Source organism: Martes martes (assembly GCF_963455335.1).
Source record: "Martes martes genome assembly, chromosome: 15".
NCBI classification, from domain to species: domain Eukaryota; kingdom Metazoa; phylum Chordata; class Mammalia; order Carnivora; family Mustelidae; genus Martes; species Martes martes.
In genome coordinates, this window is record NC_137903.1 from 52,063,248 (window position 1) to 52,088,846 (window position 25,599).

Genomic DNA, 25,599 nt, shown 5'->3' on the forward strand with positions numbered 1-25,599 from the left:
GAGAGAGAGAGCAAGCAGGAGCAGGGGGAGAGGGAGAAGCAGACTCCCTGCTGAGCAGAAAGCTCGATGTAGGGCTTGATCCCAGAACCCTGGGATCATGACCTGAGCTGAAGGCAGACACTTAAACAACTGAGCCACCCAGTGCCCCAAATAGAGGTCTTCTCTGAAAGACCAAAAAATCACATACTTTGCAGAATCGTAAAAATGCAATTTTCTGATCCAATCTAGAGTTAATGGGAACTAAGTCAGGGATGTTAGGCACAGAGGAATGGTAAGACTAAGGCCTGAGTGGGGCCAGAGTAATGAGAAGAGCACAGACCCCGAGCCACTGCTTGGTAGACATGAGCAACTATAGACCATAGTGTCCAGACTGTGTTAAAACATGTGGAAGGGTGGTGGAAGCAGCTCACCCCAGGTGCAGACAAGAAAGAGGTGCATTGTCTGTAGACAATTTAAAACATTAATAAAATCTGTACTGGTTGGGCACCAGGAGCTCATTCCTGCTGAAGTTCACATTTTTAACCCTGTGGAACTACATGTTCCTGCCTTCATTTTATTTTTTTTTTAAAGATTTTATTTATTTATTTGACAGAGATCACAAGTAGGCAGAGAAGCAGGCAGAGAGAGAGGAGGAAGCAGGCCCCCCGCTGAGCAGAGATTCCCGATGTGGGGCTCAGTCCCAGGACCCCGGGATCATGACCCAAGCCAAAAGCAGAGGCTTTAACCCACTGAGCCACCCAGGTGCCCCATGTTCTTGCCTTTAAAAAGTGGATTTGAAATGAACTAAGTTAGTGTAGCCATTGTGCAAGTCAAAGAAAAAGAACTCAAGTTACTCCCAATTCAATTATTCTGTGTGAACTTTGGGACTGTTTATTTATGCTGAAAATTGAAAATAGTGAAAGAGAGTCTGAACTGCAATGTGTAATATTATTGTTGGCAAGTAGAAATTTTAGTTCATGCGTGAACCATTTTATTGATTTTTTTCATTTTACTGAATTCAAATAATATTTTTAAAACTGTAATTTATTTTCCTTTCTTGATTGTTAATTATTTTGAAACTGAAAAATGAATCGAGAAAATACAATATTACATTTGTGTTATGGTTTAATAGTTGCCTAAGTGAAGCCTTTTATAAACATTTCCATTTTGTTAATATTTACTTATTAGTTACTGGACAGTTATGTACATAAAATAGTTATATCAGACTGTATCCAAAGGAGAAAAGCTCAGACTGCTAGGTAGATGTAAACACTATTGAGCAAATATTATGCCTTTTTTTAGTACTGTATTATTATTTTATTTTTATTTTATCCTTTCTACTGCCATGATTATGTATCTGAAGTTCAGTAAAAGAAAATTCACTGCCTGCAATTCTATTTTGGTATTATTGTTATTTGTTTCATTTATTAAATATTATCAAAAACAATTTCGTTGGGGTGCCTGGGTGGCTCAGGTGGTTAAGCAACTGCCTTCGGCTCAGGTCATGATCTCAGGGTCCTGGGATCGAGCCCCACATTGGGCTCCCTGCTCAGTGGAGAGCCTGCTTCTCCCTCTCCCTCTGCCTGCTGCTCTGCCTACTTGTACTCTCTATCTCTGTGTCAAATAAATAAAACCTTAAAAAAAAAAAAACCAATTTTGTTGTCCAAAGGAGCTGGGTGCTTAAAATGATCTCTTCTGGGCATCAAATGAGTTGATAATATGGAAACTCATTGATGACTACATGGGGTTTTAGTATACCATCCCCCTCTCTGTCTTTGTCTCTTTCTGTCTGTCTCTCTGTCTCTATCTATCTATATTAAATTTTCCATAATAAAAGTTAAAAAAATTATAGGGATCAAGTGCAAATTGTCAAGGGTCCATATGTGGAGGGATTAGAGGGTCAAGGTTATAAAGGTGGCCATTGTGGGCTGAAACAGTAAGTGGAAATTGGACCCAAGTAAGTTCCTGGCATCATTCAATGGGCCTACTTAAGTACAGTGAGTATAAAGGTAGCTAATTCAAAGGTTCAGGAAGGCAAAAGACTCAGGCAAACTCATAATCGCTACAACTTCTAACATGACAAAACGAATCTTTAAAAAGGGCGGGAGGAGCACCTGGGTGGCTCGGTCGGTTAAGTGCCGAACTCTTGATTTTGGCTCAGGTCATGACCTTGGGATTATGAGATGGAGACCCACATCCAGCTCTGGGCTCAGCACAGAATCTGCTTGAGATTCTCTCTCTCCCGCTGCCTCTCTCCCCACTCTCTCTCTTTCTCCAAAATAAATAAATAAATCTTCAAAAAATAAAACAACATGACAAAAGTAGCTCTGAGATTTTTGTTACTTTTGTGCATATCCCTTGGGATTCTGGGAACCCCAGAAATGAAAGAATCTAGGATAGATAACATATTCTGATTTTCCTTTATGGGCTATACCCAAGAAGTAGCAAGAATTTGGGTACCCAAATTCAAGTCCCCAAGAATTTAGGTAAATGCAGTAGCAAGAATTGAGGCCCGCCAACAAAATAACATCAGGAACTAAAGAGTTCTGGTGGAAAATGATAACACCTCTGGAGCCCGCTTCTAGTAACAGATCCTTGATCATCACAGAGGTTACCAGATCCCAGTAAAGTAGTATTCTTGGAGCCCTAAAATGAAGAACAATGGACCCAGGGCTGTCAAGCCCAAAGTGGAGGCCCGTCTAAGCGACAGGGATGATTTCTGCTTCCGTTTCTCCTGCCCTCGCAGCCATGCCTCGCGTCCTAACTTCCATGAACTTGCATGTGTAGGGCTGTCCGCTGATTTAGGGTTTCCCACTGAGACCTGCATAAGTGCGGTTGTTTCGTTGTGCTGAGAAAATGAGCTCTTTGTAAATGGAGTTCAGTTTGTTGGATTTCTGAGCTGCTTTTTTTAGAACCAACTTTTTAATATTACCTTTTTCCGTTGCGTTCATGACGTCATGGTAATCTCTCCTCCCTATCACGACCCCCCCCCCCCACCGCCCTGTTTAGCATCACTTTGACTGAAAGTGAGGGTGATGATGGGGGAGAAGTGAAATCCCATCATAGCCCAGCAAACTCCTTTGGACAGAATGGCAGCTATTTGTGGGTTGGTTTTCATTTGTTTGTTTTTTTTTATATATAATTTTTTAATTTTTTTATAAACATATAATATATTATTAGCCCCAGGGGTACAGGTCTGTGAATCGCCAGGTTTACACACTTCACAGCACTCACCATAGCACATACCCTCCCCAATGTCCATAACCCCACCACCCTATCCCTACCCCACTAACCTCCAGCAACCCTCAGTTTGTTTTGTGAGATTAAGAGTCTCTTATGGTTTGTCTCCCTCCTGATCCCATCTTGTTTCATTTATTCTTTTCCTACCCCCCAACCCCCCACGTGGCATCTCCACTTCCTCCTATCAGGGAGATCATATGATAGTTGTCTTTCTCCGATTGACTTATTTTGCTAAGCATAATATGTGGGTTGGTTTTTGTTGATGCTGTTGTTGTTTTTAAGATTTTATGTATTTATTTGTCAGAGAGAGAGCGCAGGCACACAAGCTGGGGGAGGGTCAGGCAGAGGCAGAAGCAGGCTCCCTGCTGAGCAAGGAGCCCCTTACCGGACTGGATACCAGGACCCTAGGATCATGACATGAGCGGAAGGCAGACACTTAAGCGACTGAGCCGCCAGGTGCCCCCAACTATTTGTGTTCTGACGGTGGTTGGTCTGCCCTTCGCATGAGGCTCTCGCCCCGGCCACCTTTTCTCTCCAGGGAACCGGCTTCCACGGTACCGCCTGCACTTTGCCCTGCATCCCATCGCCTTTTCCCCCCTTCCTATATCCCCCCCCTTAGCACCCGTGCAGTCAATCACAGAACGTCAGAGGCCAGCAGGGTTCTTCGTTAATTGAATCCAACTGTTTCATGGAACAGCCGAGAAACGGGAAGTCCCAGAGGTTGGGCCCCTGGCCTGGGACATCTCAGCCAGACTTGGGCAGAGCTTCGCCTAAAAAGGAGGTTTGCCTTCTCCTCTGGGACTCTTGCCCCAAACTACGCCGTTGCCATGGTTCTGAAGCGAGCAAGTCAGGCGATTTGAGGTACTTATGGATGGATGAATGCGCAGCATCAAACAATAGCTCTCTCGATAAAAAGAGAACCTGACTGATAATTGAAACCTCTGCACCACAAGCTGAGAAAGGAGTAAAAGGCTTCTGCAGCCCGCTGCCCTGCCTGAGGGTGGGCGGGTGCTGGAGATATGGACAGTGGGTGGGCAGAGACTTGGGTGAGGCCCTGGCTCCTCTGGGCCCCGGGATGGATCCTGTGGGAAGCCCTCCGGTTGCATGACACTGTTGCAGGCACCCCGCGGATTTTACATCACCCAAAGCTATAAATGGTTTTGCATTAAAAAAAAAAAAAATTACAGGTCTCCCGCAGCCCACAAAAATATGCTCCACCCAACCAGCAGCCCATAATTTGGCTGCATCCAGCTGGGTTAAACAAAATCGGAGCCAAGGTTGCTCTGCATTGTCCTGAGAGGTGGCCTAGCACTAGCAGGAATGAAAGAAATGTAAAATTACTCACAATGGGCTAGATTTTTCTCTATAGGAAAAGCTCTCATAGTTACTCAGCAAAGACCTTGGCGTCTGCCAGGTAAGGTCTACTAGCAGGATGAAAATCACTCCCAAGCTATTATTTATAATTTCATAGCATCTCACATTTGCAAATTGCCTAGCGATGAATTGAGGCAATTACTTTTAACAATCCTGAGTGGGAGGTTGAGGATTTTAACTCTTCTTTGACTAAGACACAAAGATATTGAGACATGCATACATGCATCGACCACAGAAACACCTGGGCAGTCTGTTCATTTTGGCCATGACCTGTGGTCTGTGACTGGGTCCACTTTAGGGTGACCAGAGGTTGCAATCCGCCTGGGATGGAGAGGTTTCCTGGGATCTGGGACTTTCAGTGCTAAAACCGGGACAACAGTGAGCAAACCAAGACAGTTGGTGACTCTGTCCCATTGAATGGTGTTTCCTGTGCATGGTGCAAATTCCTGGCCATTTCAATCTGCATATTTTAAATGAACACAGTTCTATTTCTTTTTCATCCTAATCTGTTGTACTTGCTGTGTTTCAGAATGCAGAGCCTGAACCCAGAGTTTCTGCTTCCTTCTCACATTAGAATCCCTTGAAATAATATTTACTAGCTTCTTGCTCCGTGCTGCTCTGCTTAGGGAATTCAAATGCCTACCACTGACCTCTAGAATGCTTCTGGTATTGTGTGTCCAAAAGATGGCTTAAAGCAAAACATAGTCAAGAGAATATGATTTTATGTTTAAATTAAACAATCTGGGGGCTCCTGGGTGGCTCTGTTTGTTTAAGCCTCTGCCTCCCAGGGTCCTGGGATTGAGCTCCCCAGTCAGGATCCCTGCTTGGAGGGGAGTCTACTTCTCCCTCTCCCTCTGCCCTCCCCATGTTCGTGCTCTCTCTCTCTCTCTCTCACCCTCTCAAATAAATAAAAATAAAATCTTAAAAAAAAAACCAAAACTAAGTAATCTGACTTGGACACCACTTTCTGTCCCCCTACACACAAAGGTCACACTTTCTACCCGGGATATTTTCTTTGACAGGAGAATATCTAAACTTGTACAATTCAGAGGGCCACTGGGATACATATAAAGAAACAGTTCACCTCTGGCTAAGGAACACTTGAGTCGAAATCAGTCCCAGCTAGAATCACAGACTATTTCATCACCAGCCAAGAGGGTAAGGGCCATGCATGCCAACATTTTTCTTAGTAGGATGTCATAAATTGGATAAAGCTTTCATTAGCATTACAAGATTAAAAATCTAGAAAGTTCTAAGTGAGACAGTATAACCAGTGGGAGGGCCTATTGGAGTGAGGCCTTAGGAGACAGGTCAGAGTTGAGAAGCAGGCCTCGAACAAATTATAACAAAGAGTCGCAACCGCAAAAGAGCTGAGCTCTGTTACTAACACGTCCTGCTGCCCCTCGCTGGGTGCTGGCACGACCTATTTAAAGAAGGTCAGGGAAGCACAGAAGGTGCCGAGAAGGAATCACACAGACTCAGAACTGGATTGAGGGTCAGGCCAGACAGACGGCTGCCTTAGGTGCCAGTTTCTAAAGAGTACTTTCAAAAATAAAGTAGAGACGCGGTGCCAAGTAAGCTCAACACAAGACTCCACATATAACTGGTAAAATGTCAAAGTGGCCTCACGTCCGCTCAGTAGACCGTGTCTTCCAGTGAAAATAACATGGCACTCTTCCCCCACGTCCCTCCCTCCCCACCACTCCATTTGAAAGACACTCGATTCTTAACCCATCTGGAATTCCTGTTTCTTGGTCTGCCCTCGAGAAGAGTGTAGAGTATTTTTTGTGCCAGCTACCGCTGGGCCAGGTGGTTTCTGGAGAAACTCTTCTTTTCTGAGGCACGCGGGTGTAAATGGCGGGGATTAACACTGTGGAACTGCAGGTAGGTACTTTAAAAGGTGATGACAGCTTATCCTCTGCCCAGAGGTGAACTCAGGTCACCTGGAAGCATCTTTGGCTTTCTCGCATGGTCCCCACCTGGGTAGCTAGGTGTAGTTGTGTGCAGGCGTCCATGACGTTGGGGGACAGGATAAACTGGTTCTTTTTGGGACCTACCAAAGCCCATCAAGATGCTCCCTTACTTGGAGGATCTTTAGGTCTTGACACAGAGCCCAGAACATCAGCCCCAAATCTTCCTTTTGTTTTGGTGAGTTTCCCTTTTGGGGACACCGTGTCCTTAGGCGGATTGGTTCATCTTTCACCTCAGCAGCTCCTAAAGTGTCGTCTACGTCTTTCACACACCACAGGAGCTTCTATTGCCTTGGCGCCTTGACTACGCTTTAGTCCGCTTGCGCCCCGGGCGGGAAGGCCCTCCTGTTGTAGCTACTCTGGCTGGGCACCCAGAGTGTGAGTTGACCCCACAGCCAGCGATCCACCGTACCATCGATCCAAACTAGCAAGGACATCAGTGCAGGGTAGACCGGCTCTGTTGGACTGTGCTATGCCAGCGTTTGGCAGCCCTCTTTGGCCCACTTGGGTTACTTGCCTCCTTCTGAGTTAACGACAATGGTTAGTTAGAGTGATGACGTACCTGGACTGGCCTACTTGGGTAGACATAGTCTCCTGTGAAGCTGGAAGAGGGAGGGGGCGCCATGATGGACAGCCTCACTAGGACTTCCCGGGGTAAAGAGGCATAAGTCTCCCCAAAATGAAGAAGTATGTTATTAAGATAAAAGGAGAACTGCCATTTCTGGGTGGAGTTCTATATTCTGCCCCGCCCCCCCCAATCCTCTCTCATAGCCTACACAGGACCAGTGTTTTTCCAAGATTCCTACTTTCGGCAGGGAGCGGAAGATCGACAAAGAGATGATCCACCTCCCCTTGCTCCAGGTAAAAGTTCAACATGATTTTACTGCGACCCACTTGAAATATTCTTAAACTGCTGGTGGGGATACAGCCTAGCTTTCTTTTAAAAATATAGTCCATTCAGAACATAATAGAAATAAAATAGAAATGACACAAAATTCCTCTGTCTTTCCCCCAAATCAGGCGATGAATGGAAAAGATATCTGAACAAAATGGAGACATTCCCTCATGCACAAAGCTTTCTCTGGGGGGCCAGGTGCAGGCCTATGTCTTTAATTCTTATCAAACCTCAGGGTGGGAAGAGGCAAATACGGAAGTATGGCATCCTATCTCCCTCTCCCTGACTTTCCATTTCAGAAATTCAAGAACTGAGACTTGAAAAGAAAAGGGATCAGGCCAGGGTGGGATGCAAGGAGTGTTCTTGGTGGCTATGGATATGCTCAGCATTTGACATCTTTTCTGAACAGAGCCTGGGAGGGAAGGGACATCACGGACGCCTGTGTCATGAATGGAAACCAAGATCCCCTTGCACGGGCTCCTTTAGCCTCCCTCGAAGTGTTTTTCTGAGAGTGGGCCCAGCCGCACACTCTCCATCCACTTCCGTTTGTCCCGGAGATTTAGGCAAACGGTGCTCAGCGACACTGTAAAGCAGGCAATTGAAGTTTGTCTTCATTCCCCCAGTGCCCGGGGCAGCCGCGGTCTGCTGGCTGTCACCAGCAAGGGAGGGAAGGATGCGACCTTGGTCCTTTTGCCGGAGGGTAAATGAGCTGCAGTCGGAACCAAAGAACATGAATGCTGCAGACTTGACTCCAAATATGAAAGACCTTGCCCCTTTGAAATAGAATTTTAGGAAAAGGGAAACAGAGATAGCCCTTCTCCAGCCTCCCAGAATCACGGCGCGTCTGTTGCTGCAAGATTGTTAAGAGATTCTTGACATTTGGGGGCATGTGGGTGCCGGGGAAAGTGGTAATTTTTTTTCTTCTTGCTCCTCACAGGTTTTCTGTGTCTAGCAGAAAAAATAGCCAGGCACCACTCTAATCTAGCTGTGTCGGAAATAGGCTGGCTTGTTCCAGGGAGGGGCAGGGGACAAATGGGCCTAGAAGCCACTGCACAGAGGTGGTGGCCCGGGAGTCATCCTAGCGGAACTCTTTCCTCTGTCCCCAGTCCTCGCCATGGCGCAGGTCTCAGCTTGCTGTGCTTCTCTCTCCCGAGGCTCCCAGGGCCCAGAATCAAGCTCACCCAAACCTCTGACCACCCCCGACCCCAGGACTTTCCCTTCTGGTCCAGGTTTCAACCATCCCTCATTGTAGCCATTACGATAAGCTGCGTGATCGGTGGCTATTTGCCGAAGTACTTTTTAATTAATTTACTTATTTTTAATTAATCTCTACACCCAAACATGGGGCTCAAACTCAGGACCCCAAGATCAAGAGTCACACACTCCGCTGACTGAGCCAGCCAGGCGCCGCTGTTTGTCAAAGTACTTTAAAGCAAATACCAGACATCGTATCATTTCACCTCTGGATCTCTCAAAATATTGACTTAAAAAACAAAACAACACCATAACCACAATGCCATTATCACACCTACCAAAATTAACAACACTACTTTGGTATCGAGCATACCCAGTCTGTAATTAAGCTTCCCTTATTGTCTCTAAAGTGTCTTTTTATAGCCGGTTTATTTGAATCAGGACCCAAACGAGGTCTCCATGTGACATTTACTTATCATTTCAGGATTTAAGATTAATTTCCACGTCCCTGAGTGGTTTTGTTTTGAGCTTCTTTTTAAAAAGCTGCCAAAATAGCACACGTTGGCCTGTCTAATTATAATGCTTAGGGTTGTTTTTTTTTTTATTATTGTTGTTTGTTTGTTTTTTTGTTTTCAGGGAGATGAGACCTGGTCGTGCCTGTATGTGTGGCGGGGGCTGAGGGGAGGGGGGGCGGTTAGGTACTGGCGTCAGAAGAGGCAAACGGTGGGGCACCTGGGTGGCTCAGTGGGTTAAAGCCTCTGCCTTCTGCTTAGGTTATGATCCCAGAGTCCTGGGATCGAGCCCCGCATCGGGCTCTCTGCTCAGCAAGGAGCCTGCTTCCTCCTCTCTCTCTCTGCCTGCCTTTCTGCCTACTTGTAATCTCTGTCTGTCAAATAAATAAATAAAATATTTAAAAAAAAAAGAAAAAAAAGAGGCAAACGCCACTGGATGTATCTGAAGACCAGAGACAAAAATAATAATCAGAGCGAGCACGTAGTCAGTGCCTACTCTGTGCCAGCCACTGTTGGAAGCAATTTACGTGTAACGATCTCATTTCTAAAAGATAACTGCGTTGGGAGATTTTGAGGTGCTGATGACACAGGAAGAGAGCGCTGCCCTGTGTGGTGGGGGGAGGTTATCTCGGCGTATCACGGAGCTTGTGAGTGTGTCATGTGAGGGAGCAGAGGTGAGAGCAGAATGCTCTGAAGACGGGAAGAACGTTCTTCTCCACCTCCTAATATAAAATCATGCAAAGGGAATGTTTCTGTGGCCACCGACTTCTTAAGGGGGGTCTCAGGAAGCCAGTAGAGTACTAGTGACCCTTTCATCCCTTGTCCTGGGTGGGTCTATTTCTTCCTCTCTCCCCTCCCCATCCCGTCTCTTAAGTCACAGCACATGGTCACCAAATGTCACATCCCTGGCGGCAGGCTCGGTGACTCATCACCAGTCATGGTGGCAGAAGGCTGGCTGGAATGACTTAGCCTGGGGAGGCTTTCTCAATGCTCCTGTGAGTGAGTGGGATTAGTATTCATTGACTATGACAATTTTGGTTCTTATTCCTGAAATGGGACCGCAAGCCATATTGCAAAACCTGGACGGCCCTGTGTTTAGTTAAACACTGCTTTCTACACTTAAGGAGCTCCAGAGTCTGACCTTGAAAAAATGAGGCTACAGTGTAGCCAGAACTGCTCCTAAGGACTCCAGGTAGAAACACCACAGAGGGTCTCAGCAGAGAGAAACCTCTGTAGTCAGGGTCAGGGAGTCACAAGGGGCACCGTGAAGACGAAGTCAAGGGCAGGCCAAGTTTGGTGCTGGGGAAAGACGTAGCTGCACACTAGAAACTGGTCCATGAAACCAAAATAGAGACAAGGCCATCCAAGTTCAGGTCCCTGCTTAAGTGAGAATCCCAGGGTCTGTTTGAGAATGAAGGTGGCAGGATATTAAGGCCTAAAACCAGGGCAGCACCCATCAGCCTAGGATAATTCTTCTGAGTAGAATTCTCTTCCATCTGGTCCTCAGTGGAAGACCAGAGGACCTGACGGGACAGCAGGCCTACGTCTGCCATTCAAGGCACCACTCTCTGAACCTCGTGTTTTCCCTGTAGGACAGCCTCATGGGCAGACAGTCCTGGCCCTTTCCCAGCCCACCACCTCTTGCTGGAAGCATCCACATAGAGTTGAACATTGCTCTGTAGAGTAAATAAAAAGGGAAGAGTTGCTTCTCTTGGGCATTTCCTGGTCATTTTTATGAACTGGGAAATAAAACAAGGAGTCATTTTGGCAAAATATTTGGGTATAATTTCCACTGTGTATTGTAGCCCCAGTCACTCTATCCATGTGAACCTTTGAGAAAATATATGTTTAAGACCCATGAATGTCAATATTTTATTTTTGGCCTTAGGGACACAAATCTATATAGAGATCCACAACCAAAATAAATAGGAATTTAAATCAAATGGGCTTGCACACCTAATGACCCCCTTCAGTGGTGAAAATGTTTAATGATAGTTTAGTTTATGGAAACCCCAGCGACCAGGTTCCAAACAGTCTCAGCTGGGAAACCCGACTCTTTTTCTTTTGGAAATTCTCAATGATATGTTTTCAAAGTAGCTGATAAAACAGTTAATTATAGTGAGGTGTTTGGCTCCTTTATAACATACACTTTCTCCTAGTCTATGATTGGAGCTTCTTGTCATGTACCCTGAGCTAATGCTACCATATATTTTTTTTCCCCTGGGGGGGAGAACATCTCTAAATTACCACATAGGTTGGACTTGAGATAAAAAGGCAAAATCTAGCATGAGGACATTCCATTGATTTTCACCAAAAGTCCAGAGACCTAAGTAACCCACTGCCTCCATTTCTCTAAACCCAGGACCTTCCTGTGGAGGAAGTCTCTGGAACTGAGTCTGGAAAGCTTTTAGCTGGTCGAGAAAAAAAAAAAATCTCTTTTGGATATGTGGACTATAAAGAAATAAGTAGTAAAAAGACTAAGAACGCTGACATCACTCTGGATCCGAAAGGAGCAGAATCAGTTCTTAATGGTGTTGGTGACATTGGTTCTCAACTCAGCATGACGACAAGTTCATTCAATTCAATACAAGCTCATACAGCCAACTACTCACTCAACATCTCCATGTGGAGGTTGAATGGACAGTGCAGACATGTCCCAAACTGAATTTCCTCTTCCACTCCACCTCCCTTCCTCTCATCACACACCTGCTTGACCTGCACCTTCCCCCATCTCATGGATGGCAACTCAACTTTCCAGTGGCTCAGGCCAGAAACGTCTTTAATATCTTTCTTTGTCCCTCATTCCCTACAGCTACTCTGTCAGGAGATCCCTTGACTCTACCTTCAAAATGTATTCGGACTCCTCTTCTTCCATCTTTACTACTACCATCTTAATCCAAGCCACCATTTATTATTTTTTGTCTGCATTCCTGAAAAACAATTTTCCACATTTGCCCATCTACAATCTATTTTTTTAAGGTTTTATTTATTTTTTTGACAGAGAGAGAGAAAGAGAGAGAGGGAACACAAGCAGGGGGAGTGGTAGAGGGAGAAGCAGGCCTCCCACTGAATGGGGAGCCCAATGCAGGGCTCCATCCCAGGACCCCAGGATCATTACCTGAGCTGAAGGTAGACGCTTAACAACTGAGCCACCTAGGCGCCCCTACAATCTATGTTTTTATTTTTTTTATTTTTTTTTAATTTGTTTTTAAAGATTTAATTTATTCATTTGACAGAGAGAGAGAGGTCACAAGCAGGCAGAGAGGCAGGCAGAGAGAGGGGGTAAGCAGGCTCTCCACTGAGCAGAGAGCCCGATGCGGGGCTCGATCCCAGGACCCTGAGATCATGACCCGAGCCGAAGGCAGAGGCCCAACCCGCTGAGCCACCCAGGCGCCCCTACAATCTATGTTTTTAAAAGACTTTATTTACTTATTTGACACAGAGAGAGAGAGCTCAAGTAGAGGAAACAGCAGCCCGAGGGAAAGGGAGAAGCAGTGGGGAGCCTGACACAGGACTCAATCCCAGGACCCTGGGATCGTGTCCGGAACCGAAGGCAGCCACTTAACGACTGAGCCACCCAGGCACCCTCTATACAATCTATTCTTAACAGCAGCCAGAATGATATTTTCAAAACACGTTGTGTCATGGCTAGTCACAGTCCTGAAATGTCTTCACATTTCACTCAGAGTAAAAACCCAAGTCCTTACAATGGCTAACAAGACTTCACAGGTTCTCTCTTTTTCTTTCTTTCTTTCTTTCTTTCTTTCTTATTTCATTTATTCATTTATTTGAGAGAGAGAAAGAACGGGCAGGGGGGAGAGGCTGAAGGAGAGCGAGAAGGAGACTCCCCATTGAGCAGGGAGCCTCGATCCCAGGACTCTGAGACCATGACCTGAGTCAAAGACAGCTGCTTAACCCACTGAGCCACCCAGGCGCCCCAGGATCTCTCCTGTTCTGACCCCCACCTCACCGTGCTGTTCTCTCTCCAGACATCACCTCCTATTTCTCTCCCTCTCTCTCACTTCGCTCCAGCCAGGCTGGCCTTACACAAGACTAGCATGAGTTGGCTTAAGTCCACGAGACCTTGATGTCATAGCTCAATGACTCTCAAATTTTAGGGAACATCAGGGTCCCCGGAGGGTGGATTGCTGGGCCGCACCAGAGTTACTGATGGGGCCTGAGAATGTGTGTTTTTAGTAGGTTTCCAGATAATATTAACATTTGTGACCTGGGTGGGGACCATGCTCTGAGAACCATTAACTGTTCCTTCTGCCCGAAGCTTTCCCTGTGAATCTCCTTGACTTATCCACCTCCTTCAAGCCTGTGCCCAAGTGTTACCTTCTCCATGATCCCTAGTCTGATCACTCTATTTTCTACTGCCACCCACAATCTCACCCCTCTCACTCTTGATCCCCCCCACCCTGCTCTGCTCTGGTTTTTCTGTCGTGCTCATCAATTAACATTCTGTATAATATATTCACTTATTTTACTTATTCTGTCTCACCCACTAGAATATCAGCTCCTCAAGGGAGTTACCTTTTAATTTGTTCACTGCTGTACCCCCCAACACTTAGAATAGTGCCTGGCACATAATAGGTGCTCATAAGTATTTGCTGCATAAATGATTTAGTTTAATATTCCTATAAATGACAAGGATCCTAATTTCTTAATAGACTTCTTATTTTCATGTTATTTCCTTTATGTAAAATGTCCCTTATTTTCTCAATCTCTTCACCTTAAATTTATTATCTTTTAAGTCACATCATTCTCTTTTAACTACTTTCACCCGCAGTGGCAACTCAGCTGTTTCTGACTATTCTCATTAGTTCCTGGGGTGTTCTTTTGGTGTCCTTGGTTATAAAACCACTGGGAACAGAGACCATGTTCTGAATCAATGACCAAATGATTGTATCTGAATAAATGCAGGTTGGGGGGTTGAACTTTATTATATAGAGTGTCTAATAAATCAATAGCTAGGATATTCCCATTTATATAAATATCAACAATTTGCAAATCCTTTTCACATTAAATTTTTACATTAAATTATTTTAATCTTCCTAAGAATTTTTTGGATTGGGTTAAAAAAAGGTAGAATGTCTATTTTACATCTGGGGAAAGTGAATTTAGGCTAAAATTCAGACAACAGGAACCACATCATCAGTATTACAGGATGAAGTCTTGGAAGTTTTTGACACAAAGCTGGAACACAAAATATGTTAGTTTTCCTTCCCTAAGAGATCTTAGAACAGCCATTTACATAAACTAGTATTTACTGAGTTTCTACCCTGTGCTAAGAGCTTAATAAATCTTAAGCTTTGTGGGGGCGCCTGGCTGGCTCAGTTGGGGTTGTGAGTTTGAGTTCCACATTGGGTGTAAAGATTACTTTAAAAAAACCTTAAACTTTATGTCCGTAAATCTTAAACTACAATCTGGTGATATATTGTTTATTCCCATTTACTAACCAAGTAACAGACTCTGAAAGTTTAGGTAACTTGCACAAAGTTTCACAGCTAGCAAGTGATGGAGCTAGAATTTGAGCTCCCAAATCATGATTTTTTTCCCTTTGGGTAAACCACGGTATCCTCTTTGCTGGCTTGGAACTCAGGTCTGTCCACTCAGAGTTCCTGGCTCTTGTGTGTTATGCTGCCCTGTACTAATTGTCAATTAAACTGTTAATTTCAAATAAATTTTATAAACGTCTAGATAAAAATTAAAATAAATTCTACAAAAAACATTTTTAAGTAAATATTAATACAGATTCTCTTGGTTCAGCTACAGAGCAGTGAATCTTAATGACTCCTGCCTAGTATTTTTTTTTTCCCTTTGGCTTTTACATGGAAAGTTAAAGCCGGAAAGGACCTTTGAAATCCTGGATCTTCCTCTTTTGGTTTGCAAATATGAAAACCAAGTCTTGCCCCAAATCAAAGCTAGGGGCAGGGTGAAAGCAAGGTGTGTTTTGCTCTGCGCAGACCTTTCTTTGGCAGACAGCCTTTGTGGAGGCTTTGGTGACAAGCCGTAAGGCCAGGTGGGTGTTGCCTTGAAGCAAGCGAGGCATTCTGGAGACACTTGCCCTTTCCTCCTTTAGCCGCTGCTCCCGCTTCTTCAGTCTCCTATAATCATCGCACGCTGGCAAGTAGAGCCAGATCGGCATCGCGTGGCAGAATGCATTTGCGGAAAAATGATGGCTAAAAAACAGGGAAGCATGCGCTGGTGCGGCACCCCACGTTCCTAGCTCAGAGGACCAGGAGGAACGGGGTGAACAGGTTAAACACGGGCTGAAGGTCTGCCCAGCTCCTGGTGTCCTACTGTTGGTGCGTGCGGAGTGTGGGATCACCGGCATAAGCCCTCGGTCTCTGAAAGACATTTTTATATAGAAGGGAGATCCTAAGAACTTTTAAAATGTGCACGAAGGGTTGCTCCTACCACTCGCTGACAGTGGACAGGGCCAGGGAATCCGCAACCACAGTGCTGAGATCGTTTCTGTGAAGCAGGTCACACTAGGCCGCCTGTGTTTGAGGCTCGTATTTGTAGAGACACAGAAATGCAGGTGTAGGAGGGCCTCTCCGAGCAAGTGCTGGTTCTGGGAACAGGGCAGATGCCTAATTGGCCTAAAGTCTGAGACGGGAGTGTGCCCCTTCTGCCAACTCCTTTAAAAAAGTCCTGGACAGGCTTCCAGCAAATTCTCTGGAATGTTTTCTAGTCGATTCAAATTTTAACATGGTCACAATCTTGGGGTAATTCTAAAAGCAGTCTTCTTCCACACTTCTGTATAACATTGACCATGTCAATAAAATGGGCTCTAAAAGCTCGTTCTTTACATAGGAATGTATCAATATTTCAACTTGGAGCCTTGAAGCCTGTCAGACACCCCTACTGCACAGAGTAGAAACTCAATGTATTTGTTACATAACTTCTTCAAAAGCTATTTCCCCATCTGAACAGAGAGTTTATCAAAGGTATGGACTTTTTTTTTTTTAAACATCCTTTAAAATTGGTCTTTTTTTTTTAAGTTTGTTGAATCTCAGAGTCTTTTTTTTTTTTTTAAGATTTTATTTATTTATTTGACAGAGAGAGACATAGCCAGAGAGGGAACACAAGCAGGGAAAGTGTGAGAGGGAGAAGCAGGCTTCCCGCTGAGCAGGGAGCCCAATATGGGGCTCAATCCCAGGACTCTGGGATCATGACCTGAGCCACCCAGGCGCCCCTAAGTTGGTCTCTTAGCTCTTTCCACAAAACTCTTTGCTCAGTGCTGAGCAAGCAATAGATATTGAGTATACGTGGGATGGCTAAATGAACGGATTATAGGAACAGAGAGGCAAGGATGACTTACAGCCTGGTTCTTCGGGTTTCTATCTATTGCCTTGCTCTGTCTTCCCCTCCCCCACCCCCTCTGGACCTCGCACCATCACACACACAGTCAACGCCCCCCTCTGCCATCCACCATGGCCCTGGCACCAGAGAGGGCCACCTGAGCACTTTTCTATGCGGATCCGCCCAGGCTAGAGCCCTGCCAAGCAATTACTTTCCAGGAAACCATACGACTCTGTTCAGTTTCTGTCATGCGGCCAGAGTGGCGTGCCAACGAGCTCCGTGCAAGAATGGATCGCTCATGCTACTCAGAAAAATCCACCATCGGGCTGTTTGCCCATTAATTAAATTGACTAGTGTGCCTGGAAGAGTGGGGAAAGGATCTGGGCAAGCTGTCTATTCCGTGTTTAAATGGATTTATATTCAACTTTGAAAAGGGATTGAGATTTGTTTTTTCCTTCTTGAGATTGAAATCATCTTACAAGTAAATACTGGAAAAGAAATGTGATTCTATGATTTTCGTTTTCTATTGTATTATTCTTATTGCTGTTTATTGTTTTGATGTCTCCATGAAAAGATGATCTTCCTTCAAAATAAGGCTGGATCTCAGGTCAGAAGGATTGCAGGAAGGAGCCCCGGCCAAGGAGAACCTGAGGCTTCAGAAACACTCAAGGTTTAACACGGAGTCGGGCTCCACAAAGCCAAGGTGCCTGTTCTAAAGGAACAGACAATACCTGCCCTGATTATCTGAGGAGATTCTTTCGAAGGCTAGTCCTCCTAAATGCTCCTTGAAAAACCACATAATGTGTTATTTTTCAATACATTAATAATGTGGTCCTTTGTTTCTTTTTAAGAAACTAGTGAGGTGGGTGATGACCGTTATGTTAGAAGAGGCCCCAGAAATAGGGTCAACCCTGTGGAGAGAAGGCTGTGGGGGTGGGAGTGGGCGGGCGGACAATGGCCATGGGAAGGGAAGGAGGCGTTAGAGCGCCCCCACGTGGCAACTTGGGCGTGAGGGGAGGCAGTGGGAGGGGCGGACCCTTCCAGTGGGACCGGTGGTGAAGAAGGAAAGCAGTCCTAGAAGTCAGCCTCATCTCTCATAGGAGCATTTAAATACCATTTAAAAAAAAAAAAAAGAAAAGAAAAGAAAAAAAGAACGTATTTCATGCAAACTGTGCTCCAAGTCACAGGCCTCCTTTTTAGGGTCTGCTGCCACTTTACATTCAATTCGCTGCTCTGGTGAACACAATGAAGTGTTTAGATTCCATTAAGAAACCTCAAAAAAAGAGAAAAAAAAGAACCCAACCTTGGGCCTTTTGAGTTAGCAGGAAAGCTCTTTAAAAGCTTCTCACAAGCTATTATTTGTGCATTCAGAAAACCATTAGGACTTCCTCCTTTGGAAATCTGTGTGTGTGTGTGTGTGTGTGTTTTTTAGCTTCTGATTTTAAACATCATTATTTTCTTACCTTGACCCTTATCCTCAAGAACATAATTTCCCTGCCTCACCAGATAGTACAGTTTCTGAGCTTCTGTGACTTGGACTGAATTTGTAACAGTAAAGTGACCCAAGTGATGGGAAGAAGATTGGAATCGCAAGGACTTGGGGGAGTGGAAAAGTGGGTGCATAAGCATTCTGAACACTTAGAAATGGTGTGAGATTCACGGGGGGCCCTGGGCAAGCCTTCTGCTTGAGAAGGATATTTGCCAGTTGGTGATGGAGATACCAGGGACCAGACTGAATCACAGTGGAAAACATCTCCTCTTCCCTCCTGATGCTCTCAAGGAATGAGGACTAAGACAGACACCCTGAGAGGCCTCCTGCAGTGGCTGGCGGAAGTGTGAAATCTCTGGGACAAGCTCCTGGGCTGAACCCCCGGCTCTGGCACTCGCTGCTGAGCTTGGGCAATAGTCCTGAGAGCAACATTCCAAGTAATTAATTCATATCAGATTCCACAATCTTCTATTTAACAAGACCTATATGCCCTTCTCTCCCCAGCAAACCCAGTTTTACCAAATAATGAATTCCAGGATGGGCCTTCCCAGTTCTTGCAAAGGAGAAAGTAAGAATGTATTTGTAGATATGAGGAGTGTAGGCTTTGAAGCCACCTTGGCAGGATTCAAATGTTGGTCCCTCCACCGACTAGCCAGGCAGCCTCTTATTCTTTCAATCAGCCTCAGTTTCTTCATCTGTAAACTGGGAATAATAATAATTTCTATCTCAGAAGGTAGTTGTGAGGACTAAATGCAACCATACACGTAAGTTTCTTAACGCACTGCCGGACACAGAGTGAGCTCTCAGTAAATAGTAACTATAGTAGTAATATTTTTCATCTTTGCTATTTGAGACATGATATTACAATGCCTAGTCAAGGAATTGGAATTGGAATGTCAAAGGCATTGCCTGTGTAAAGGTTTAAAACCTTTAAATACATCAGTGAACTAATATTTTTATTTTATCTGGCCGTAAAAGCTTTCTTCTCGGTAGGATTTTCCCATGTTCCTTCCATTGTGGTCTTGGTCAGATGACCTGGGGAGCAGAGGAATTAATTAACTTGTTTAAGAAACTAATTTTGGAAGAGGCAGGCAGCGGTGCTCAGGTTATATTTATAGGAAGCAACCTTTGAACTTTGAATAAGCACCATCAATGAGCTCCTTCCTCCCCTTCAAGCTTTACCGGAGGCTGGCTCATCACATGCCGGGACCCGCTGATATTAGCGAGATGCAGGAATAGGTCATAATCTCACTCACATCTCATTGTTAGACAAAATCCCAGTCACATAAGAACTTCCTTCTCTACTTCTTTTTTTTTTTTAAGATTTTATTTATTTATTTGACACACAGAGAGAGAGAGAGAGATCACAATTAGGCAGAGAGGCAGGCAGAGAGAGGGAAGCAGGAGATCATGACCAGAGCTGAAGGCAGAGGCCTAACCCACTGAGCCACCCAGGCACCCTCGGGAGAATTTCTTTATGCTCTTAGCTCTAGGGATCAACTCTCAAGTTGGCCACACACCCCCTAGGGAGCCCATTTGAAAAGCCCCCCGCCCCCAAGCCCGCAGGCAGTGCCCTATGGCAGGAGGCATCAAGAGGGAAGGAATAGTTTGGGGAACCTCGAGTGACCTCAAGCTGAGAAGTTTCCACTTGACCCAGAGATTGGTGGAAAGATCTCCTTTTTAGATGTTAATGTGCAGACAAATCACCTGGGGACCTTGTTAAAATGCAGATTCAGTAGGTCTGGGGTAGGACCTGAGATTCTGCATTTCTGGTAAACTCCCAGCTGATACCCATGTTGCTGGTCATAGACCAGTACTTTGAGCCTGATCCGGGGGCTCGATCCCAGGACCCTGAGATCATGACCTGAGCCAAAGGAAGAGGCTTAAACCACTGAGCCACTCAGGCACCGCCCCCCTTCTCTACTTCTTTCTTTCTTTCTTTTTTTTTTTTTTTAAGATTTTATTTATTTATTTGACAGTTGGAGATCACAGAGAGGCAGGCAGAGAGAGAGGAGGAAGCAGGCTCCCTGCTGAGCAGAGATCCAGACGTGGGGCTCGATCCCAGGACCCTGGGATCATGACCCAAGCCAAAGGCAGAGGCTTTAACCTACTGAGCCACCCAGGCGCCCCCCTTCTCTACTTCTTGATAGAAAGAACCCATCTCAGCTATCTCTGTGGTCACTAGTGGTGACAAAGAGCCAGGACTGGGGATGTGTGGTGGACAGGAGACCCCAGTGGCCAGAGATGAGGGAGGATGATGGGTAGAGAAGGTGCTGCTTGGGTAAAACACTGCCTTCCTAGGTCTCCCTTGCTACATGGCATTTCCTTCACAAAACAGGATGGGGAGGGAATTCCTGGGATTATAGTACCCAGGCCCATTAGGACGGCAGAGAATGGGTCCCCATCTCTCTGTGAGGAGGCACTGAGGGCTCCCAGAGGCGGTGGGCAGGCCTCCTTGAAACTGCGTTTCCTGCAGGTGGTTAAAGGCAACTGTTCAGTGTAGAGGCCTCTTTTAGACAACGACACACCCATGAGGAGACCCATCCCAAAATACCCATAGGCCCTAACTAACCAATACTTATGACCAGGCACAGATACCAAAAAAGGGAAATTCCATACATTACAATACTTCCTTACCTCCCCTCTCTATTTTTTTTTAAAGAGTTTATTATTTATTTGAGAGAGAGAGAGAGAGCGCGCAAGAGACAACAAGAGACGAGTTGGGGGGGTAGAGGGAGAGGGAGAAGTAGGCTCCCCATTGAGCAGGGAGCCTGATGCAGGGCTTGATCTCAGGACCAGGACCCAGGGATCATAACCTGAGCTGAAGGTAAGATGCCCAACTGACTGACCCAGGTACCCACTCACCTTCCTTCTTTAAAAACAGCCTCCACCCCCTGTCTGGCGTGGACAGCCTCTCTGCTGTCCAGCCCGCTGCTCCCTCGCAGTGGATTCAATCAACTTCTATGTCCTTTGTTCTGCCCGAGGGGAAACCTTTCATGCCCGGGCCACCGGCTTCAGGCCGATCACTGCCCCCCCATCTGATTGGACAGACACCACGTTAAGTAATAGTAGAAAATCTCTGAGGACTGATGCGCCATTAATAAGAGTGGGACCATTGCCAGTGTATGAGGATCACTTCCCCTAATCATTTTGCCTCAAATAAAAGTGAGGGAGCAGTTAAGCTCTTTGGGAATAAGATCCAGGTGGGGACAATGATCAGGCTTCAGGCAGCAAAATCGGGCTTTGGGGGATTGGTGTATGACTTTGGCTGCACGGGTTCTCTCTCTCCTTGAACAACAGATCACGGCGCTCTGGGAAAAGTGCTCTGCCACATACTTGCTGATCAGCTTTCAGAAAGGAACAGAGCAGTGGGGAAGCCAGGAGGGACCGGCTGAGGCCCAGACACCTTGACAGGCAGATGGGGATTTGCTGAATGGCTCCCTTCACTCAGGAGCCGTCTTGTTTAACGAATTTCAATGCTGGAGATATCCTGTACAGTTGCCGAATACTTCCCCTCAATATTCTCTTCTCTTCCTTCTTTTACACTTTCCCCTCAACACCTCCCTCCATGTGACTTGCTGGAACACCCTCCATTTCCTTACTTTATTTGAAAAAGATGTATTATATTGTCAAATAAATCACGGTTCACCTGGTGTACTTGAGAGTAGCGGAAAAAGCCTTTTGTCTCTGGACAGAAGACACTTAGAGAAATCTCACCCCATTATCCTCCGGGTAATGGAAGAAAATTACAAATGACAGTGAAAAAAAAAAAGAAATGGTTCATTTAGAAGACACAGTGATAGTATAACAGTATTTTCCTAGGGTATTAATTAATGAATCTGTAATTGCTACATTTAAACCACCTAAGATGGAAGACACCAAATCATTTTTGAAAAGAAGCTTTGCACATATCTCATTTTCTCCAAATAGCCACCTCTCTGATTCCTTTCAGTGTTGTAGGAAAACCCTGCCATTTACAAAATGCTTTTGCTCATATCTTCTCATTTTGGTCAATACATGTTACAGCACAGTGGGCAGTCGCCCTCATTTTCTGGATGCAGATACCCAGACAGGTTAGGTGACTTGTTCAAGGTCACCCAGCTCCCTGGGGCTCAGGATGGCTCACTGCTCGTTCTCCGGGTGTTCCCAACTCTGTGCTGCTGCCTTCTGTTGTTTAAAACAAAATGAAAAACAACGCATTACTCTTGGCACTATCTTGGCTAGGTTATACTTGGCTTAGCTTTGCACCTAGGCACCCTTTGAAATGTGATTCTGAGCTGGGAAAAGGGCTATTTTAATACCCCGGGGTGAGGCTTAGTTGAATTTTTCCTAGTTATGTGCCTATGACTAAGAGAACACAATGTCTCAAGTGGTTGTTCCTTCGGGCCTCTGGTAATATTTGTTTTGCTCAAATCATGAAGTGACAATGAATTTCCCTTTTAAATACACTGGAAATGTATAGTAACCATTTCGGAAAGGCAGGTGGGTTACATACTATTTTTTTAAAGGATGATACATAAAGGAGAACTTCCCGTAAGTTTCAAGTTAGAAGCAGCTGATATTCCTCAGTAGAAAACACTGGAAAAACAAAAACGTCTTCAACAGAAAACACCAGAAAAGCAAAACATCTTCCTGCTTATGTCTTGGTGGGGGACTGGCCCACCGCACTTCATACACACCCGGAAATTCCAACACTCATCCCAAAGAGCATTCTAATCCTCAGGAAATGCACCTTAAAACACCCCCCCACCCGCCCCCGCAGCCACTGCTGATGTAACATCACAAAGACATTCGTGTAGGTAATGTTACCAGGATTAGTTTCATCAGAGATATTTCCTGGCTCCACATAGCTTTAGAGGGTTTTAAAACAGCAGGAAAGTTGGTGATCAATTCTGACAGAGCCAGCCTAACTGCTGACACCGTGCTTAGTAAGTCCGACCAGGTTATTTTCAGGATTTCCAAAGAACAGACTCCTGCGCCGCAGTTTTAAATAAATGGAGTTTCCAGCAAACAGGGGTGAGAATTTTCTCAGGGTTCTGGGTCCTTCGGGGCTCAGGAATTCTCACCTCCTCAGGGTCGCCGGGCACTGACATCACGGACATATTTTCTATCTTGAGAATTTGGGCCTCGCTTTCTTTTTGCAGTTTTTAAGAAAAGAAAACGAAATAATAACCTGTTATGTGCCCACTATTATGTGGCAGCTGTAAAGAAAGCCGAGGGGATGACTCACGGTCCCTTGAACACATCATGCGTATTCCAGCCCCCGCACCTTTGCTTGTGTCCTTCTCGCAATGCCCTTGCCCTTCCCGGCCTGCCAAGGGGGGCTACGTGCCCTCGGGCCTCATCTCCGGCCTGCCCGGGTAGGTCGTGCTGTCTGCTTCCTCTGAGCTCTTGCAGCCCTCGCTGTCTGCACGACACAGACGCAGCGCATCCTCTCTGATGGGGATGATTCTCTTTTAGTTCCTAGCTCTGGAAATAGGCTGTAAATTCCATCAGAGAGGTATACGCTTCCTTCCTTTCCTTTCTTTTCTTGGAGACACATTTCCCTGCGAGCACGCCTCATACCAAATAGGTCCTCGAAGCAGTCTTTTGGTTGGTTCATGACTCCCATGAGTGCTTGGGGAAGGACTGTCTATGAGTTTGGGCGGCAGAGCTGTTGTTTCTCCCCATTCCCTGGTTTAAGGTCTCTTCTGGATTGTGGGCTCATGTTGTTACAGTCTTGCAGAGCAAGGTTGGGGCGGGGTGCGCAGTGTTTACAGGAGAACTCCCAGGAAGGTGTGCTATCTCTCTCTCTTCTCTATGGCTGTTATTCCAACTTGTGGCAAGGACATCATTGAGAATTATGAAGATTCAGGGGGAGCTGAGGGTCCTGGCTTAATGGAGCGCCAAGCTCTGCTCCAAGAAGGCCCAGGAGATAAGAGGAAGAAAATAGAGCTTCAGGTTAGGGAAAGTGCCCCTTCTCTCCCACGGCCACCAGGGGAAAAAGCTGAGAGATTCTGTGTAAGAGTTAAAGATCCTCTTGTCACCCTTTCCGTGGGGCTGGATTCACGTGTTGCAAGAAGGAAGTGGGGCAAATGGATCCTTGTTCCTGGTGTTAGATGAGGCTTTTCTGGAGAAGAGCTGACAAAGCAGAGACATTGGGAGGAGGGGAGCCGAGACAGCAGAAAGTTATCTGGGCGAGCCAGGGAGGAGGAACAGCTCAGTGGCATGGAGATCGGAGTGGGTATGAAATTCATCTCAGCGGAGGGAGCGTTGTGTTTGAGAGAGAGCTCTTGGGGGAAAGGATTCCATTGCATGAAGCAAATGTTAGGGAAATTTTTACCTGACTCTACAGAAAGCTTAACTGAGTTAAGGAGTGAGTAATAGACCCGAATTCTGATGACACAAGGATATGTGAACAGTCAGGCTATGCCAGGAGGCCGCAGGTGCAACAGTGAAGAGTGTGGGCTTGGGGCAGATGGGGCTGTGTTCCAGTCTCAGCCAGGTTGTGCCCCTGGCCGAGTTATCGGTTCTGAGTCTCAGTTTCTTCATCTGTAAAGTAAGTTTGTCTACCACAGCGTTGTTGAGAGGATTAAATGAAATAATACAAGCTGTCAGTGAAGTCCCTCGCATTTCATAAGTGGTAGTTCCAGCTACATAAAGGATGGAGCAGAAGGGTGGGATATTTCTTGATCTCTTTTTTAAAAAAAGTATTTATTTATTTGAGAGAGAATGAACGAGACAGAGCGAGAGCACACACACACAAGCAGGGGAAGGGGAAAAGGGAGAGGGAGAAGCAGACTCCCCACTGAGCAGGGAGACACCCGGGCGATCCCAGGACCCCGAGATCATGACCTGAGCCCAAGGCAGAGGCTCAACCAAATGAGCCACCAGGTGCCCCTCTTGATCTCTTTTTAAGCAGCTCCAGCTTTGGGGCACTCTGAGCGTGCCAAGGAGGGGCACGGAGAGAAATCCCTCGTGGAGGGAATGGCCGAGGCAATTCTAGGAGCACTGATGTCTAATGTGGAATTTGAAATGATTTCCTGCTCCAGGCTCTAATAGCTCTGTCTGTCCTCATTAGCCACAACATCTTCGGGAAACTCTGTTATGTGCAACTGCTTTGTGTTAGTGGTGTTTAGCAACAGAAAGGAGACAGGTCATGTCTGTGCTGTGGATACCTCCAGCAAGAAGGTGGAAAGTGTCGAGGACAGAGCAAGAAGCCGGGTTTCAGAGCCAGAGGTGGTGGGTGCTGGAAGGAGCGCAGTCAGTCCACACCGAGTACCAAACGCAAGAGCGGCCGGCCTCCTCCGAAGGGAAATGGACGTAGTCACATCCAGGTTACGCTAACATACCCATAACTGTCACTAGAAGGAATCGGGAAATACCTCTGGCTATTGAGCTAACCGAACTAGAGCCAAGAGTGGATAGGAAGGCTTTCTTGGGCCCTCTGCCCATATCACGTGCTGATTAAGTCAGGTCAAGCTGACTCACCTGGAGTAGCTCTCGCACCTTCTAATTAATCTGTACGCACCGAGTTTACAAAGCCAGCATCTCTAAGTGTCCTTTGTGACTCCAGGCACTCATTCTCCTCTGTGTGACAGGAAGGTTTCCCCAGGTCACCGGCCTCAGGGATAGACAGGATGCATATTAGTAATA